Below are 14,466 nucleotides of genomic sequence, written 5' to 3'. Positions count from 1 at the left end.
AAGAAGAAATATTCACTTAAAAAGTCATAAATATTGAAAAACCCTTAACGGGAGTCCGGGATCCGCTCAAGAAATCCGTGAAGATTCCACATCAACACAACAAAACCATGCTGGAAAATCCCCGATGTCGTCCGCGCACGTCACCCTCTCGAGCTAGCCAACCGCTAGCTTTAGCTAAAACACTGAAACTTCATAGAAGTCTTTAATCCCACAGAACTTTTTTTACACAAACATCAGAGAGCAAATCCTGAAGCCGCCATATAGGCCCACGCGGATCCTCCCGCCCCCTCAGACACTCGGGTTCGGGAACCCGTGGGCAGCCTCTCGGGGCGACGCGGCGCTCCCTAGGCATAAATCACACGCCCACACCAGCGTCCTGCTCATCTCCACCTTCTCATCCCTCCGTGGTCTCGTTTACGTCCCCTCCCCCGCCGTCCCGCAGCTCCCATTTTCCCTCCTTCCTCTCGCCCAGCTGGGTTCCCGCCGCGGTCGATCCTTCTCCGTCACGCCGCCGCCGCCGCCACGGTTGCTAAAACTCCGGTTATTATTCGCCGCTAATAAGACTCGCAGGCGGAGGGGTCAAGAGGTGAAAACGAAGCGAGTGATGAAGAGCCGGAACGCTTTTTTAAAAACATTTTTTATTGCGGCTTTTCATCATCGTCAGACGATTATTTAGGAGGAATTACCTGCAAACGAGGAGGCAGTTGTGGGCACCAGCGCGCGCCGGTCCCCGTGTGCACACGTGGGGCCTTAATTTCAGCCTCACTATCTAATTACTTAAATTGTGCTTACAGGTCTTATTGTGCCCGCGTTCCCTCGGAGATCCGCACTCCGTCTTCCTGCCGCCTGCTGCATTAGCAGCAGAAATAAGCACATTAGGCGATTCCGTGCTCCGTAATAACGGCTGCACCTGAGGGACGCTTCCCACTTTAAGAGGAAAGAGGAAAAAAACGGCTGGACGGAGAAAAGAGGCAGCTTTTCTAACCCAGTTGCTCCCCGTCCACCGGGAGGGACGGTGTTCAGAGGAAGGGGTGTTGTTTTGGTGCCCCCCCCCCAACCCCTGATTGCTCCGTGCTTTGACAATTATTAGGAGACGGACGCGTCACCTCTTCCAGGAAATCGGCTTTCTCGCCAATCATCGGGTCAGATTGCTTCGTGCCACCGGAGACAGAAGTGTCTTTAAAGAATATTGGGGTATTTAAGGGGACCAGAGTGGCCTCTGAGACAGCTGGACACACTTTTATGGCGGCTTTTACGTGAGAAATTTCACTCAAAAGCCATCTCGGTACATTATTTGTCCGGGAAAACCATCTCCATGCCAAAGATGAGCCAAAATCCATAAAGCTGTCGTGATGCTAACACCCGTAGCTACGTCAAAACTCTGGCTCACTTTCACAAACGCGCCACAACACGCGTGAATCTCGTTAGCATCTCTGTCATTCAGGGACGCTAATGTTGCGTCGATGCATTTGTGTCCTGAAGGAAAGATACCGAGACGGATTTAAACTCACATTTGAATTTTAGGCTGCATTAGTTATATATAAATGTTGGTATTGTCATAAAAAGGGAAAGAAGAAGAAAATAATACTGGCGCTGCCAAAGCTGCAGGAAACAACAAACACAGCTAAGATATGCTAATGAGCGGTTTTCACACACTAAATGTGGAGTCAAAATTGAGCAAATAGAAGGAAAAAAGAAGGAAAAAGTGGTGCATAAATACACAGATTAAGACCAGAGAAGGTTCTCGTTGGGAAAAACATTCCCTGGAATAGTCAGACAGCATGTTCCCGACTGTTAGCACAGCTAATAATGCAGCTATTTCCGTTCCCACGCAGCTCATAAAGGCTACGGTTCTGGCATCACGTCTCAGTGTAAGTTTAAATTAAATACTAGATAAGCACATGTAAGCTAGGTGCTACGATTAGCATTTGGTCAGAGCATCAGATGGCTGTTTAATGTGTCGTCTCTGTGGTTACGGATGGACGCTTTCCCAGTTTTCCTTCAATCGAGGCAAATCTGGGGGAAAATGTTTGTGTCATTTAGTTTAAAAAGGAATCCGGATGTCAAAAATTGGACCGTTTCAGGAGCCAGATGACTGAAATCACTGGGGAAAAGTAACAGTCAGGACTGGAAAAAGGGCTGTTTCGTGCACGTCTCTCGGGATCGTCTTCCCATTGTGAGTCTTACTTTTGGCTTCCAAACAGGTGCAAATTTTGGATTCACTTCCCTTTTTTCAGCTAAATGACACAAAACATTTTTGTCCAGATTTGCCCTGATTGAAAGATTAAACATCCGACGCTCCAACCTCGTGCTAATCTTGTCACCTAGCTTACGCAGGCATAACTTTCCCCTTCATGAATGGCTTTAATGACCATTTAACCTGATGCTGAAAGTGTATCTTTTATGAGTTCTGTGAGGAATTCCGTGGCTCCTTTATTAGCCGTGCTAGCAGCAAGAACACTAAGAATATGTTGTTACACATATTAGCAGATTAAAAAAGAAGCTAAAGCCAAACAGCACCACTGTGGTCGCACACAGACGGCATTTCAAGTCACTTAAAGTGCATTTTCATCACCAATCGCCTGTAAATTTGCCTTTTTATGAGCCATCATAAACAAAACAAACATTTGCCGACATGAAATAGACTCACATCTTTTATATTTCACCCGCACTTAGAGCGACAACATGCAGGAATGCGTTGAAGGGCCACATATTAGCGGGGGACCTCCACTTCATTAGCGCTGGTGAGGGCCTATTTAGGTGGGCTGGAGCATTCCAACATGTCTGCGCGACTAATGAGGCGGAACGGCGGGAACGTGTGAAGAGCGCCGCGTTTGTTTGTGGTGTAATCACCGCTCCCTGGGCAATGACACAAAACTGGGGGGGGGATGACGGAGGGATGGCGACGTGTGAGGCGGGAATCTGGGAGCCCAGGCCGTCAAGTGTGTGTGTGTGTGTGTGTGTGTGTGTGTGGTTCGCCCGTCTTCCTGGTATTTGGCTCCTCTGGAGACCTGGAACGTCTTAACCGTGTGATGATTTTTATGATTCTTTGACTTTAGTTTGTTCCCATGGAAACCACGTTCGATATTTCAAGCTTCCCTCTGTGATTCAGGGGTCTATCTGGATGACAGACGTGCACTGGCTAAGATGTCGGGTGTGTGTGTCGATGTGTGTGTGTGTGTGTGGGGGGGGGGGGCAACTATCTGATCAGGCAGTCAGCACATGTGCAAATGCTGATAAATGAGCATCACTTCCTCTGCTTCCCGCTCAGCTGATCACCACCTTGCATCTGTCCGTTAGAACCCAGCAGCAGCTGTTAATACGTGTGTGTGTGTGTGTGTGTGTGTGTGTGTGTGTGTGTGTCTCTTTATCCCGTATCCCCTCCTCAGAGGGTGCAGAGCTCCGCTCCCTGTGTGATCATCAAGGGCATCGCTGCCAACGTACCAACATGCTACGAGCTTTGGCGGATGTAGACGCCGGGTGGTCCTCGGCTGGAAGTAGATCCGTACACAAGACACTCCTGACGGAGGCCCTTTAACGCATCCGTGCAGGGAAAACCGGGGTAGGGAAGGGTTAACTCGGCAGATGACAAATGGCCGTAAAGAGCCGGGTGTCTCGAACAATCAATGCTCGTTAGCCTGTTAGCAGGCTGCTGACGAGACGCGCACCTTCAGAGATAAAAAGAGCGTTTCAAGTGTTTCCAACGGTGCTCGACCGGAGCGCCGTGCGAGGCTAACGGAAGACTCACAGCTGTTTTCACACGCGCTTGTTAGAACACACAGGATCCGCAGGATCCGGACAAATGAGCTGAAGGTGAAAAGGCTCCTTCATCTCCGTCCGTCCGTCCGTCCGTCCGTCTTCTGGGGTGAGACGCCTCCCATTTGGATCCCCAAACATCTTTGCTATTGTGATCAGTCCGATACTTAAGAACCAACCTGCTGTCTCTGAGGGATCTACTGCAGAAGCAGAAGAGGGTCGATAGGTCAGGCTAGCTTAGATGCTAAAGCATGAGCCGTGCACTCCATCAGCAGGCTGTTTACAACTCCACGCACCTTCCAAGAGCCTTGTGGACGCAGACCAGGCCTGGCCTCAACCCTCTCACACCGTTACTTTAAGGCGCCCTGGCATGAATTAGCAACAAATTAGCATCTTTTCCAGGAAACATGGACACGCCTAAGGTTTTAAGGTGTGAGTAGCACAGGGACGAGTCCTGAGGTGTTGACTGGCCTGAATCTGAATATTATCTGCTCGTGTTTCGGTTGTAGCTCACAGCAGTGACACAGGAACCCAGCTCTCATTAGCTTTCTGTTCAACCGCGGCGCGACTCTGACGCGCCGCCCCCACACGAGAATGTGGCGTCCTCATAATCCGTGAAGAGCCGCTGTACAAGTGCCGAAATCCGTCCAAAAGCTAAAGTTCCTGTAGCGAGCGAGACTTTCAGGTTACTGAAGTCGCTCCATCATAAAGCCGTGGTCTCGAGCCTTCAACTACAACTGGAGCTTTACCTCCTCCTGAGGATTCACACAATGATACGCGGGTTAAATATAAATGACATTTCTGACGTGTTAGCCGCGGGCAAGGCTAGTTTGCCCTGGGCATCAAAACTACCAGCTTTATTAGGATTAAATACGTGGAAACCCAGGGAATCATGCTGAAACACACACGTATGACATCTTGGGAGTGTATTGTTTGGCTGAGAAGCGAAGATGCTATTGCTAACTTTTCTTTTTTTAACTTACACTATCAACTCAAATGTGCTCCTTGATTAAAAAGGATGACTTTTGCATACATTGACTCCGTACCTGCTGCTGCAGATGCAACTATTTCGCAGTATTTCACCAGAATCGCACACAGCCTGACGTCTGGCGATGCTGCAGGCAAATATATAAATGCAGGAAGCCGAAAGTGAACTCGGTTCCACTCTTTTGTGGGAGGTTTCAGCAGAACCTTATCATGCCTCCATTTCTATTATCCAGAGGAGAATGTGAGCAGGCTTTGCAGCAGCCCCCACCCCTGTTTATTTACCTGTATAGAATATTTTAGATAGATTTTCTTTTTTTAAATAGAAGTCAGCACTGTGCTACCTGCCAAACTGTGGTGGAGCGAGGGAAGAGCAGAACAAACACAGCCTGTTTGTGTGATGCAGGAGTGTGATGGAAGCCAAATGACAACGTGCGTGTGTGTGTGTCCTCACATTCATTACATAGTGAGGTCCAAAGTCCTTGTCCTAACAGCAAAGTGAGGACACTGTTGTGGAGTGGGACCGTTTTGACTGGCGCACACAACGTCTGGACTTTTTGAGGGTTGAGGTTAGAATTTAGGTTTAGGTTGGGGTGAAGGAGTTAGTTGGGTGATTAGGATCAAGGAAAGGGGGATGGGTGATGGGTTATGTCTCCAAAGGTCCACACCAAGGTAGAGATACAAGGATGTGTGTGTGTGTGTGTGTGTATGTGTATGGGGATCGGGGGGGGGGGGGGCTGGGGTGACATTCAATGACCTCGATGTACAAGGAATAATAAGCCATCTGCCTGCCATGGAATAACAAACATGAATGTTTATGTCACCTCAGAGGCACGATTCAAAAACTGAATATGGTTGCCGTCGATTACGGGCTTTCAGTGGGTGGGGGTGGGGGTGGGGTGTGGGGGGGGCACTCTCAGCAGTCGCCACAGAAGAAAACACAAGATGATATTCGTAACAGAAATGCAGCCGTTTAAATGTTATGCAGCCGAGAGGCTCGGAGGCCCCAAAAACAAATCTCTCCGGCTTTGTGCCGCGGCTCACCCCCGTGCTCGGCCATTAGCATAAGTGCTTCTAGGGCCATCACCTTTCAAAAGTGACTCACGTCAGGATGACCACTGCAAACTGGATTGCCACTTTGCTGAAGTGGGATAAATAGAGTGACGAGTTGCTTCATTTTATTTATTCTGCGGCGGCCTGAGAATAAAGACTCACTCACATTTTAAACGAAGCATCTATTCATCAGGACTAATATTAGCTCAAGCACTTTCTGGGATCGCCGTTCAGTTAGCCCCATTAGCATTGTTAACTCGTGATTTCGCTTTATAATGTTGAGTTTTTTTGTGGACCACTTTATACTCTACACACAATCAAACTCCCATTTCCATACTGTTATCAAGCTAAACATAATTTCTCTATTAATTTGTCTGCATTGACTTTTGTTGAATAAATCCTTCTCTTCCGATGAGTGTTTTTATAAATCAATGTTTACCAGGACTACAGGAGGTACAACCAGGTAGTTCCACTGATTTAATTCAAGCGTAGGAGGCTTCAAGCGTAGGCGTTTTCCTTTCAAGCATTTGCCTGAATTTCTTTACATTTTTAAGTCAAAAGCTGAAGTATTTTCTACATGTTTAAGGTAATTATTCTTGCAAATGCATGACGGACAAACACATAATTATTAAAAGCGATATTTGCCTGAAATGGTCCATCTACTTCCGACAAAACTTCACAAAAGTGTTTTTTTCAATTAGAGGTTCTGGATTTTTTTTTCCAACTGGATTAATTCAATGTGACATCCTTGAACAACTTTTAATTTCCAGCACCGACTCATTTTAGAGCAAAAACTTATTAAACCGAGGCTGCGTTCTGACTGGTTTTCACGCCGCTTAGGACAATTTGTTAGAGACCAAAGGAAACGGTGGGATTTTATTGGATTTTTCTCCCTCGATTAGTTCCTCTAAACACAGGGGAGTCATTGATCGTATAATTTGGAGATCCTGTATCATTGGGGCATCAACAGGACCCATGTGGAGGCTAATCAAATCGCCAGTCTCTTCGGGCAAGGCTAATGTTCTCTGGTATCAGTAATTCATTGTGAAACAGGATAATGATTAATGTGCGCATTGGTCTGCACATTATGGTTTGGTTTAATATGTTTTAGGCTCTTTTTTTTGCATGGTAGTTAACTTAGTGTTTAAATTAGTGTTTTGAAAGTTTTAGAAAATGTCTTGGGTCCTTCTACCTAACGAGCTAGCTACCAAAAAAGATCAAATAAAATAAAGGGCTTCTGTACCACTCCAGCAGATTCTGTCAGTATTGGGGGGCCGGCGGGCCGTCAGATAGCACTTGATAAGACAAGTTAAGGCTGCAAAGGTCACGATGTGGTGGCAGCGAAGGCAACGGCAGCCGAGTTCACTCCGTCTTTGAGGGGGGGTTGTTGAGAGTCACGGCCATAAATAAGGCGGCAGCAGATGCGGTTGCTGTGTCAGATCCACCATTTATGAAATTCATAGAAATATAGAAAAGCACATTTCTGTTTGAAGGACAAGACCCTTAATGCAGACTGACAGATTTACCATTTTAGCATTAGAGAGGCTCTTTAAACACTGGCGCCGGATTTACGTCGGATTTGTGCTCCTGGAATGACATTTGAGGGGTAATTCCTCGTAATTAAGTTTTGAATTCGATCGCCCTTTTTTCCCCACTTAATCTTGATGTCCCACATCGCAGCAAGGTCAAGAGTCGCCCCCGTGGGCCAATCCGAACACGAGCCCGTGCCTCCGTCTCGCCGTTCCCAACGATTCCCATTACGGCCTCGCTGTCACGGGTGAACGCTCGACTCCGATGAGTTACAGACAAAGTGAGGCGAGGAAACATTAGCAGCAGTCGGATGGACCGGATGCATAAAAATATTATAGAGTGATTTATGGCCCACGTCCATCGGCAGTTCCAGGCAAACAGCTCTGTGTAAGCAGACGGCCCTTCCGGCATCCCTATCCAGCGTTCCCTTACGATGGCTGACAGGCAAAGACTATAAAGCCATAATCTCTCGGCATCAATCAAGAAGAAAGCGTTCCTGGGAGATACCGCCACTCACACACCTGCTTCCACACTCCGGTCCCACGCCACCACTCCGTTTCTCGCCACAGCGGACGTAAAACCCTGAGATCAGAAACCCGGGAGCGAGATAAGGGATATCACGCCGCGGAATCTGGTCGGAACATTTTAGTTTCAGTCAAGGCGCTTTCAGGATAATGTTTACTGATAACTTTCATGGATGTTAAATTATTCAGAGGGAACAAAGAGCCCTCAGTGGAGTTGTGAGGACAAATTATTTCATAGCTATAGTCCCTCCCAAAAAAAAAAAACCACGTTAACAAAATTTTCGATGCCATTGTTGACGCATATCGCAAATGTTCATGCCCAAACTCAAATACAGAGCTCTTGGGAGATCTCACTTTGGCTTTTGGTGCTATGCTACATTCAAGGTCTTGATGCACGTGCCCGAAGACGGCAAATGCTGCCTTCATTTTTTTTTCATTTGGTAGCGTACGTCCTTGTTGCCGCCAGCGTTTTGGTTCATCATTAAATGAATGCCTTGTGAGGTGTCCCATCCTCGCTTGTGCACGCCTCTACTAATTAAAGACCTGTTGTTATGCTACAGTCTGTGAAAGGTTTTGACGTGGAGGCACTTGCTCCATCGGCACATTCATCACATCAATTATATATGGTGATGCGACTTTAGCTGTGCTTACGCGGCGCTACATTTGACATCAGGTGAATTGTGAACGTCAGCTTTATCCACGAGTGTAACTGATGAGCCACGGAAACGTCAGCATTTGCCAGCCCATTTCAGGCTGATATGACATCAGTTAGCCTAAAGGTAGCTAGCATCTCTGTGAAATTGGCTCGAGATCAAGATCAGAGCAAATAAAAGCTAGTTTCCTTTCTAGAATAAGACTCGGGCCATCAGAATCGCCCACTTTACCTTGAGGACACTTGTCCCTCCTGTGCAGTGCTGCCTGATAAGCTATTATATTCGGCTGCCGTCACTCGCCAAGGAGGAATATTTGTGTGCATTCCCCGCACCGGCTAATCAGAACATTTGTTTTATTTCTGTGCTGCACCTGCCGTTTAATATCAAAGGTAGAGGAACTTTAATGGGATCCAGCAATCAAACACATGTTCTAAACACCCGAGCAAGGCAGCGAGTTAAAAGTAGACACTCGAATCCTGGTCTCACCACAAGGTCACAGCCTGAAGGCAGCAGCAGTAACGACTGTCCGCCTCCCAGCCCCATTTAACTGACTGATGCTTTTTGACATGTCGGAGCTATTGAGCGAGTTAGCCCCTGGGAAGCTTCAATTAGGGCCTGGACTTAATGCAGGAGGGAACTTTGATAGGAGTCCGCAGCTACACTCCGATCAATAAGGAAAGGGTGGTTAAAGGCCTTTGTGCCGGAACCCATGGAGCTGCTGGCGGACGGCGGAGGCCAACTTTCAGGTGATACTGGATGCTAACTTGAGTTAGGATGCAGAGCCTTCTGCCAACACAGTCACAGAGTTCCTTGCGAGAGGAAAGTGACAGCTTCTCTTCTTGTGCCACGACCCCTTGAAAGTTTTCTCAACCGATAGCACGGCGGCGCTAACTCTGAGCTTCGTACACAAACACATCCTTTGAAATAAAAGAACGGAGCCATGAGTGACGTGGCCGCAGCACTATTTCACACCCCCTCTGACAGGTCCATTTCCTCACCCAGGCTCTGATATAACTGCTGCCGACACCTCGGATAGGGCCGCTCCGTGTCTGATTTATGGATAAGAAGTGTGCCGTCATAAACTCCCTCAGGGGTCAACCCTATTTGATTTTGTCAGGGGCAATTAAACAGCCCACCATCAGGCTCGCAAATGGTGATATGATGAACTGCGAAGGGGTAGTAATGACGACTCGTGTTTTTTATTATTATTATTTTTCTGCTCGACGATGCTTGGAATGATTAGAATGATTAGAAATAAAAAACTTTTCTTCGCATCCAGCAAATCCCAAACCGCCTGCTAAATGTTTTGTTTTTTTTCCCCATACTTTACTGCCGACATATGCTGACGGAGCACTTGAAAAACAACTTTGGGCTGGGTAGACCTTGAGGTTGACTGTATATCATCCACCCCCTCTCCTCCATCCGCAGCACCCGCGCATCATTGTCTGGCCTGTACAAGTCAGGAGTGACAACAGAGGGTGACACCCAAAGGTCTCGCAGTTCAGCCGCCTGAAAATGTCAGCGGGCCGACTCTGACAGAATACCACACGGGGAGAGGGGAGGGGATGCGACAAAACAACAACCTTCAAGTGCCACGGACACCTTTCTTTTCTCCTCACACACACGCAGAGTCACCCCGGACTCCAGACTCGAGTGTTCTGTGGAGGCCGATAATGTGATTACAGAGTTATTGGCATTAGCTGCAGGATAGCTACATTTTAAAGTGAAGTGCCAGCTGCCCGTGGTGTATGATAATTTGGGGTTTGTAGTAGCTGCTAGCTCATTTGCATGCTAAAAGGGGCCTTGATGAGGTGGTTTCAGGTCATGTAGGTCTCCACCTGCCTATGCTACAAACACCTCAAACCAAAGATAGCCTCTATAGCCACCTGCTAGCCTAAATGCTTACTATATAATAAGATGGTTGGAATTTGCTCCCTCATTGGTGTGACTTGTGGGAAAAGATCAATAAATGTAATATTACAGCGTTACACAGGTTGGAACTGATGTACCAATTTCCAGGCATTCATTTTGACATGTGTTTGCTGTAGCAGTGAACCGTGTGGTTACCGCGGCAACCGTAAAAAAACGCTGCCATCGGAGGATGACTGTCACGTTAATCACCTGTTCATACTTTCAGTGGCGACACACAACGTGGGGGAGGGATGTGTTCTGGACGGATGTGAGGATGATCGCACCTTTCAGCGGGTGACAGGAGAAGGGTGAGGATGTCTCTCCTCATTAGAGCCGCCCCCGGTCCCCCGGCGTCGGTCGGTCCGCAGGCGGGGCTGCAGCTCCCCTGCGCTCTGCAATCAAAATTTCCTCATCTGCCGGAAGCGATTGGCCGTGCCCACCGCTATCAGCTGGTGTGAACAGCGGAGATAAAGAAAGAGAGGAAGAAAGAAAAGATGGCGCTGTGATCATCGGTCTGGAGTCACAAACTGAATCTAAAGCACGTTTTCTCCACAAAGTCGACTCGTTTTAGGCTCTGAACTCTCCTCAAACCAGCGCACACCAGTGGAACAACAACATCCCACCGTGGCCTTAAAAGTGTTTCAATTAATTATGGCTTTAGGTCTCATTTGCATGTGTTTGACAGGTGCTGCATCATTTATTTCATCATCACGAGGCCCCAGAATCCCTCTAATTTGCTTTATTTCGCCGTAAAGAACCACATTTTCATTAATTGGCTTTGAAGATAGCGCCATTAATCACAAGTCCATTATGTACCAGAGGACGTGTCTGAGGCTCCACTTCGACTTTTTGAATTTATTTAATTTCCTAAATTTTTTACTGAAATTATGACAAAAACAACTCCTGGGCTGTATCTGATCCACGTTAATGAGTAGCTTCACCCTCCTGGTGGCCGACACACAACATTGTACTTTTGCAGTGTTCTCACAAAATTAACCTTTTCCTAGTTTTGCTGTGTCATGCTACACATCTGACGTTAGCAAGATTAGCTCCTGTTCCACTGCTGGGGGGCTTTTATCATTTACTCAAGGTTTTAAATAGAGTTTCATTGTGCTTCCATTAAGTTGCTACTGCGAACCAAGACTGTACCTAAAGAAGAGCCAACAAGCTAGCTGAGCTTAATGTAGAACACACGCTGAAACGGAGGTCGACGGACCAGCATTGACGTCCCTCAGACATCATCAGCAGGCTTTGGATACATTTTCCAGAACCTTCCAGAACACAAACCACTCTGATTTACCCAGATGAATTAAAATCCTGGTAATAAAAGCTTTGTTAGTGTGCACAGATGTAGGAACCAGAAGCTAAGTCATGCTATGTAATTTCAGAGGTTATTACAGCAGAGACAAGGTTCTGCCGCCTCTATAATCCATTAAAATAACAACACATGAATATATAAAACGCTTATGTAGTGCCATCTGTCTGATGCTCAGACTCCAAACTGCCTCATTAGCAGGTTTTTTCCTCGTGCGCTCAGTCTTCTCCAACGTGTTTTCTTTTTTGACTCAGATCAAATCTGTATAAATTAAAGACGATATAAACTGGAGATGCAGCAGGGAAATACAAAAGCAGAAAAATGAACACACACACAGAGTGACATCCTGTGCATCTCGCTATATTCACGTTCGCATTAAAATAAATAAATAAATAAAAAATCGCTTCAAATGGCTCCGCCCCCCCATCAAAACTGGGCACCAGGTGCACCACAGTCCTCGAAAACATACATCTGAGGCGGCATTAGAGGAAGCTCTTGCACAGATGCTGCCAGCTGCATGTGAAACACACACACACACACACACACACACACACACACACACACACACACAGTTTCCCTGGAAACCAGAGGCCAGGGCAATCTCCTATCGAGCGCCTGCGTTTCGATGCATATGAACATTTGAGCAGATATTGAATAATTCTGCTGTTGGCAGAATCGATCCAAACCTCCAAAATGTCGGACTGAAACTGCCAAGAAGAAACCAAACACAAAAACAGATGACGGCGCTCCAACTAGTCATCAGCCACGTTACCACGGCGGAACAGGATCAGCAGACGTCTTGTTACCGGGGCGCGTCCCTGTCGTTCGGCTGCTTTGCTCAAGCTATTAGCTGCGAGTGCGTTAGCATGTGGCTCAAGAGAGTCCAATTTTAAACGACTGGCCTAATTGATTTTAAATTAACCCCGCCTACCCGGATGGCTGTGTTTAATTAAACTCCGCTTTGGTTTTGGAAAGGGGGGCTGGTCAGCATCAACTCATCTTTGTTTGGTTTTGTTTTTTTCTTCAAAAAGAATAATGCACGAGCAACAAACAGCTACATAAATTCATATCAGAAGGCTGACGGGGACACGCGGGCGTCGGGTGTTTTGTGTCTCTCTCCGTCTCGCTCTGTCTCATAAGCAATGCTCTTTTATGTGGCTCCTCCTCGCCAACAAATGGAACGCTCCGTCACTTGTTTGCATTTCAGCATCAAACTGCGCGTTAGCTTTAATGGGCTTTCATCAAAGCGCAGACGTACACAAAAGGAACTTCCCCTCGCATGGAAGCACGGTTGCGTCATAGCTTCTGGAGTTACTTAAAGATAATCCAAATATTCTTGGAATTAATTTACGACCTATTTTTACTGTAGAACCTCGAGGCTGGTGAAGAGAAGAGAAGAAGCTTATGCTAGCAGACATGAGGAGCTCATTGAAGGGGCGGGGCTGTTGGTTAAGGATATGCATATTGGATAAAAGGGAGTTCTGGAACCAGTAATGAGCCGATCTCTTTTGATCAGATGTCTTGATGGTAGGTTGGGAAAACAGCTTGAGCAGCTGGAGAGCAGCACGGCTTTATTACGTGTCAGCGCAGGTCTAAAAGAGTGCACCACTACATCTGCTGGGAAGAACTGGGAAGCTTTAATGGATGATCTGGGGATGTTTTCAAAACTCCCAGGCTGGATAATCAGTTCAGGAATCGTGGACAACCTGCCACAAAAAGGGCTCCGAGTCATCAGCTTCAGGTGGACCTCAGGTGCTCTCCAAAACTGGGTTTTAACACAAAGAAGGTCCAAATGCTGATAAGGTTTATTTGTTTTCATTATTTATTATGAGACTGTTGCTATATTTAGGCTGATGATTCTGGAGAGAAGCCACAATCTAGTGTTGAATAAAGGGGGTTTAAGCATATCTGAAAAAAAGGATGTGGGATTTGGGTGTGTCAGGGTTTCTGGGTTGTGTCGGTCGTTGTCCTGAAGGGGGTGGTGTGGGGCACAATTGGTGGCAGCTGGCATTGCTAGCGGGCGCACCTGTCGGCAATTTACATCGTGCTGCCTATTTAAGCAGGTTGCGCCTGCCTGTCAGTGCCAGGGTGTCTGTTCGTCTTGTCAGCGTGTCTGTTCGTCTTCCTCGTCGTGTGCTGGTGTTCTGTGTCTCCTGGGGGGGGGGCCGCTCCAGCTTCATGTCTCCTGGAGGGCCGCCCCTGTTCCCTGGGTGCTCCCCAGTCCTGGAGGGCTGCCCTCGTGTGCTCCGTGTTCCTCGTGTTCTTTGTGTGCCCCCCCGTAAATAAAGCTGTTTGACCATTTTACCATTGTGTCCAGGCCTGCGTTCGAGTCCTGATCAACCCGTCCGTGACAGAGAGTCCACTTCATCCAGTGCCATTAGAACCCACTTGATCTTTTCAGCAAGCTGAATGCTGCATTTTAGGTCCAGTTTATTTTATTAAAACATAGCCTGGAGGATGTGCATTTCCTGACGGAAGTCAAATGTCAAGTTCATTAATCTGATTCCGCGGCAAGAAATTGACGTAATGGATACATCCAGCGCATAACAGCAACAACAACCAGGGACAAAACTGAAAGAGCGGCAGCGGTGCAGCTTCCTAATGAAAAATTAAGGCAGAGAAACGGCGCGGCAAGTTATCTTTATCATCCCGGCTCAAATCACAGCACGGCACTTGGAGATTAGAGAAGATGGAAGCAGAAGGGGTTTAATTTCCACTGTGCTTTCTGCGTCATTAACAA

At 47.1% G+C, this 14,466-nt stretch overlaps 1 long non-coding RNA gene across 1 annotated transcript in view; it reads right to left on the bottom strand.

The window, feature by feature from the left end:
* LOC115253412 (uncharacterized) overlaps window positions 1–14,466 on the bottom strand; it is a 138,965-nt gene that overhangs the window by 66,615 nt on the left and 57,884 nt on the right. The window contains exon 3 of the long non-coding RNA XR_003891736.1: window positions 10,696–10,860. This is a non-coding gene — a long non-coding RNA (uncharacterized lncRNA). The remainder of the gene's footprint in view (window positions 1–10,695; window positions 10,861–14,466) is intronic.

The sequence above is a fragment of the Takifugu rubripes genome, chromosome 18, assembly GCF_901000725.2.
Source record: "Takifugu rubripes chromosome 18, fTakRub1.2, whole genome shotgun sequence".
Lineage (NCBI taxonomy): Eukaryota > Metazoa > Chordata > Actinopteri > Tetraodontiformes > Tetraodontidae > Takifugu > Takifugu rubripes.
The sequence above is the reverse complement of the archived record's forward strand: the minus strand, read 5'-3'. Positions and strand labels throughout refer to the sequence as shown.